This window comes from Dermacentor andersoni, chromosome 11 (genome assembly GCF_023375885.2).
Source record: "Dermacentor andersoni chromosome 11, qqDerAnde1_hic_scaffold, whole genome shotgun sequence".
NCBI classification, from domain to species: Eukaryota; Metazoa; Arthropoda; class Arachnida; order Ixodida; family Ixodidae; genus Dermacentor; species Dermacentor andersoni.
The window spans coordinates 92266613-92272802 of NC_092824.1; the positions used below are offsets into that span (position 1 = coordinate 92266613).

A 6190-nucleotide genomic window follows, 5' to 3' on the forward strand; every position below is an offset into this window, starting at 1 on the left:
CATTTTCTTTCAGCGTGGACAAGCGTCCGAGTGTCGCCAGTCAATCGACAAGTATTTCTGTCAAAGGGGGACGTGGGTCTTCTCATAAAACGAATTGAACAGCTTGCTATATTGAACCGCTCCTCGCAGTGCTACTAAACCGGGTCAAGGATTCAGATAACTACGGCGTGTTCAGTGACGCCCGATACAGTTCCGCTACGCTGCTGCAAAGTGTACGCAGAGTGTAGCGTAATGTGCACATGAGCACGCGGATAGAGCATGTGGTATGTTGTCGGCAGAACGAACTGTGTGACCAGCTAGGCAACAATAGCGGCCCAGCTGGCCAAGCTACTGGTCGAGAAATAAACAGCGTTTGATGTGCCGTTCCGGTAGTCGAGCGGCTTGAGTGTTGATCTCGTATCCTTCAGGACGGCAGTTCGAATCTCGGTGCCTGCATCGCTGAAAAAAAAAAGGCAGCGATGCCCGGGCTCAAAGTGCCATCCATGAAGGTTCGAGGTGGACCGTTAAGGCTGGGTCTCGGACCCCAGAGGACCTCCTGCATCGTAGTACCGGCGGACGCATGGCCAGTGCGCGGATTGAAGGCGGTGCGGACGTCGGCACAACGACACAGGTGACCCCCTGGGATCTACGTCGCCGTGCAGCTGGCTGGCGGAACTGGGAGTTCCGGCACCCAGCTGTGCTCTCGGCCGCCGGAATGTGGCGGATAAGAGGGAGTTTTGTGTCATGGTGCACACTATTTCCTCTCGCTATCCCCCGGGTATCCTAAGAGGGTGGATACCTGCTGCTTTTGGGGGAAGTGCGGAGGGCACCCCACGGAGAAGGGCGACCACACGCGAAAGAGAGGACACCACGACGCCCAGGGAAAACCGACCTGCAAACGACCTGAGCCACCCCTCCACAGAAAAATCGCCGCGCACCCAGCGACCCCCCTCCCCCCCACCTTTTGCCGCGCCAGCTCTATAGAGGTCGGCCCTCCAAGAGGTCGCGCGGCCCTCCGGCGCTCTTGGAGGGCCGACCTCTATAGAGCTGGCAAAAGGTCGGGTGGGGGGTCGCTGGGTGCGCGGCGATTTTCTGTGGAGGGGTGGCTCAGGTCGTTTTTCCCTGGGCGTCGTGGTGTCCTCTCTTTCGCGTGTGGTCGCCCTTCTCCGTGGGGTGCCCTCCGCACTTCCCCCAAAAGCAGCAGGTATCCACCCTCTTAGGATACCCGGGGGATAGCGAGAGGAAATAGTGTGCACCATGACACAAAACTCCCTCTTATCCGCCACATTCCGGCGGCCGAGAGCACAGCTGGGTGCCGAACTCCCAGTTCCGCCAGCCAGCTGCACGGCGACGTAGATCCCAGGGGGTCACCTGTGTCGTTGTGCCGACGTCCGCACCGCCTTCAATCCGCGCACTGGCCATGCGTCCGCCGGTACTACGATGCAGGAGGTCCTCTGGGGTCCGAGACCCAGCCTTAACGGTCCACCTCGAACCTTCATGGATGGCACTTTGAGCCCGGGCATCGCTGCCTTCTTTTTTTTCAGCGATGCAGGCACCGGGATTCGAACTGCCGTCCTGAAGGATACGAGATCAACACTCAAGCCGCTCGACTACCGGAACGGCACATCAAACGCTGTTTATTTCTCGACCAGTAGCTTGGCCAGCTGGGCCGCTATTGTTGCCTAGCTGGTCACACAGTTCGTTCTGCCGACAACATACCACATGCTCTATCCGCGTGCTCATGTGCACATTACGCTACACTCTGCGTACACTTTGCAGCAGCGTAGCGGAACTGTATCGGGCGTCACTGAACACGCCGTAGTTATCTGAATCCTTGACCCGGTTTAGTAGCACTGCGAGGAGCGGTTCAATATAGCAAGCTGTTCAATTCGTTTTATGAGAAGACCCACGTCCCCCTTTGACAGAAATACTTGTCGATTGACTGGCGACACTCGGACGCTTGTCCACGCTGAAAGAAAATGCTAGCGAAGAGAGACCAAACACGCACGGGCCTTAATTCCACACACCGTAACTTTATTTCGAAGCTCTTAACCATTCGTACACCAGCAAAAGCATTCCTCCGGCCCTGTAAAAAACAATATTGAGGGACGATCAAAAACCGAACATTCTCACCTCAATTTACGCCGTATACATGCGCGCACATGACGCCGAAAGTGCAAATTTCTCACAAATATGACATCGAATTCATTACTAGAATGACAGGTGCCGGGAATAGAAAGTAACGCTGGCAGGGGAAAACAAATACTATCACAAATTCTAGTGGCAATTCCGAAGTCCTGGAGATCGTAAAACCCAGAAGGCTGTATCTGTGCGAGAAACAACGAAATCCATTCCACAGGTATGTTTGGAACAGCTTAACGGAAGCCTCCGGCTAATAAGCACGGCTGTTCGCGAAGATTGTGGAACGCGAGAGAAAAGTACGCGGAAAAACTACAGAACAGCACGAAAGTACTTCCGATGCTCAACAAGCTTTTTCAGTCTTATACGGCGATTGCTTAACATGCTAATGTCACGCGTAAGTTTGCCTGCTACACAACACAGGCGCCAGTTCCGAGTGATAAATTATCCCGACGTCTTCTACTCAACCTGCGGTACGCCTCCCAGATGAACTCCAAATTTTGCAGTGGTGTGGTGTCCTTTCAGGCTTCGTTATCCACTGGTGCAGTTTTTCAAGTACTTTGACGAGTTCGCTGTTCAGAGCATTCAACACAGACACCAAACGTATTTTGGCGCATTAAACCCTGCAATGCCCAAACAGCGTTCTACACAAAATACGTACAACTTGATTTCTCGCCATGGAGCGCAAACTTATACTGAAGATAGCTTCAGCAAATATAACGAGCACTGCAGCTAGTAGTTATATTGCAGCCGAGTTTCACACGTGAACAGCTTAGGAATGTATGTCGCTACTTCTGTTTCACGTGCAGAAATTTGAAATTCAGTCTCGAACGGCGCAGCAATCGGAAGGCGCGTTATGCATTGCAGGGTTAAAAGGATCCTGAACAAAGTTCTTCGCTTATTGAATAACAGTAGGCGAATAACATACGCCACCGCAAAAGTCTCCGGCTAATTTTGCAGTCGTACGTGGGTTTTTCGTTATTTCAGCTAGTCATGCACTCCACCAACATTCCACTCCTTGTCTTCCCCTCCCCCTTTACCAACTATATAACTCGGTAAGCCGCCGTGCTATCGGTGCTCTATTTCGAAGACCCGCCCGTAACTCACCTCAAGCTACCCAGGACGTACCCCGGAAACACTTTTTAGTTCGAGTCGTCGTACGTGAAGTGTAAGGCATCTTGCACGTCATGGGCGTTACACGTCGCCATCGTCGTCGTCTTCTGGCCTTTTGGCCTGCGGTGTTTTCAGACTTTATTTTTGTGTGTGCGGAACCAAGCGCTTGTTCTTTTCAGCAACGGTGCGAATGGCCACGTCGTCGTGACAGTGAAAGTGGCCACTTTGACGCAAGTTCGAGACCTGACATTCGAGCTGAATCTCTCCAGTCTGGGTCAGCGGCTGCTCGGTGGCTCGCGCACCAGGTTGCTTCAGATCGTTTGAAATTCTCCGAAGTCCGTGGTGGGCAGATCCTCGCCATCATCGTCACTTCCGGTGTGCACGCAGCGCTGGAACCGTAAAAAAAAATTGAGAGCGATGGCAACTCCTTCAGGCAGAATTAATTGCTTGCAGCGCGTTTTCCTCAGCTGTCAGGAATTCGCATACTGTTCGATGCCAAGTTGGTGCTACGAAAAGTAGGAGGGCGAAATTTACAGACCCTGCTTCCTAGCGCCGCTTACGCAGCATATAGCCCAATTAAAGTCCACTTTATTTATGTACTTATTTTTTTATTTACTTACAGTACCTAACAGGCTGCTCATCGGGCCAATATGCAATGAGGCTTTACGCGGTAAATAATATGGTGACGAGTACTAAAAGAAACATACATATATTGGCTATGTACGAAAAATAATACAATGCCAATGCTCTTAGTCAAGCGAATACATAACAGAGTTCATATAAACTAGACGACTGGACATTATCTAAACTTTTGGACGCCACAACGTTCTCGTGCTGTTGCGCATGCATCTAGTTGGCGTTCCGTTTCAAGAGCACAGCCCGACCCACGTGCTACATTTGGGACAATTCCAGCCAGAATATATACGCCATTTTATGGCCCGCCCTATTAATTGCAAAGATCTGAATATTTCATATAGCGACCTGTCAATGGAACGCTGCTCATTTGTGAAGCGAGCCAGTGTGTGTCAAAAGCACGAGTCCAAGTAATGAATCGGCGGAGTATGAATTCCGATACAGAAACGAGTGCTTATCTGCTCCGATTGCAAGGCTCACATTAAGCTAGCTGCAGGAGATGTTTCGTACGCAGACCCGCAATTACGTACTGTTAACTTGAGGGGCTAAGTTTAGCCAATGGGCTTTAACTAGATTTTAATTCTGAACCACTGTACCATCAGCATATATACAAACCTGATCAGAAAATAACCGAATTGAATTTCTGGTGAGGTAGGTACATGGAATATAATTGCTATGTAGCCTCTGCTTAAGCATGTAGCAATAGTCTGTAGTGTAGGTTTTGGTGTCTTAATTCAAATCGCATAAACAAATGCAGGTGAACTTCGGAACGGGACGATATGTCCGAATATTTTCAGAATTGTTTTCACGTTCGAAATTACGCTGATGCTGCCCCCAATTGTGATTTACTTGTTTCAGTACTAGCAAATTATTCCGAAGCTCAGAATTAGACCGAAAATGTTCAGCTCACCAAGGAAAAGTAGTTTACAGCATGCGTTCGTTTCTAATCCGACTTTTTCACTTTTCTGTGCTGCGCTCTGTCGCATGCCGCTGGCAACGCTTTGGAAGGGAGCCGGGGCTTTCGCCCTTCGATTTGTGCAGCTGCACCCATGTTGAGTCTGCGTCGGTTACGCGTTTCGTCGATCGCGGCTGGCTTCTTCATGGTAGCAATGTCGTACCTGGAAGCCACGTCGCAATCATCGACCACCGGATGAGCAAGCCTGAGCGCTCTCTCGTGCCAGCAATGCGGCCGTTGAAGGCGTGCCGAGTTCCGTCTGCGGACGCGGCTGCCTTAGAGTTTGTTGTCGCTGATTTCAGCAGTTGAAACTCGCTTTGTATAATTTTTACACATATTTTATACCTCACGCATATTGAATAAGTCTTAGCGCGCAGCCTTGCGTGTCGGATTAGCCAAAGCGGTGCATTTGTTTACATTGACATCTACAACCACAGGTCGTTGATTGTTAGTGTCAAATGTAGAAACGGTGCATCGCTGACATTAAATGTGAAAATGTAGCAAAACGTAAACATCTGCAAATATCAGCGGCCGAGTCAATTAAACAATATACTTTTGCACTTTATAATGCTGAGCAAGAAGGTTCAACCTTGCTGGACATCCTGGCCAACCGACATCCAAAATGGAGCATCCGGCTGCGCGAGGACAACAGAGTGTGCTGTAGCCTTGCCAGTGGCATGAACACTGTGTCACGTACGTTGCTCGCAGCTGCTACATGTGGCTTGACATGAGCATGCTGCAGGAGATGTTCACCTCGCTGCTACAGAAGTCAGGTCAACCTGGGATGATGCCAAGGCAACAGTGAGAATGACATATACTCGTCTTTCTGAGTTTATTGAATAACTCACCAGGCTAAATAGTTACAGCCACATTAGAGAGAAATCAGGAGTAATTTTGTGTCGTTCATTCCTTTATTTCGATGAACAACGGATTAGCACAGGGGTCTGGCAATGCATATGCCAGGCTTATGGCCTGGCAAAGACTACAGCATGGGTCCATATTAAGGCTAGTTCAAAAGAGCGTTACCTTCAGGTTTGTCTTTCACATGACTGTCAAAACCTTTTGCAGTCGTTATTAGTGTTATATAGCATAACCAGCATGAAAGATTTGAAACAACTTTGCCCCTACAATACACCAGGTAATAGGTGCGACGGCTATGGGCAGTCTATGAAAACCACCTATCCGCTGTTCTTTATACGCCTCGCATCCTTTATGCTACGCAAACTTTCAGAGCTCAAAACTTCAAGCAAGGGAAACTAGGCGTTTTGCATATGCTGTAGAGAGGTTTCATTTGCGGATAGTTCAAGAACAATTAACCCTATACTAAAGGAGCTCTTGCTAAAACAACATTTCGTTGTAATTTTTTACGAG

General features: G+C 49.5%; 1 long non-coding RNA gene across 2 annotated transcripts; it reads right to left on the reverse strand.

Moving 5' to 3' along the window:
- Window positions 1-1992: 1992 nt before the first annotated feature.
- On the reverse strand, window positions 1993-5592 carry LOC140214291 (uncharacterized). Of its 2 annotated transcripts, XR_011891279.1 has the most exons (3): window positions 5409-5592; window positions 3226-3620; window positions 1993-2065 (listed from the first exon to the last, which is right to left on the reverse strand). It is a non-coding gene; the product is annotated as an uncharacterized lncRNA (long non-coding RNA). The 2 variants fall into 2 exon arrangements; XR_011891278.1 differs by lacking the exon at window positions 1993-2065 and having other exon boundaries at window positions 3145-3620.
- Window positions 5593-6190: the final 598 nt, after the last annotated feature.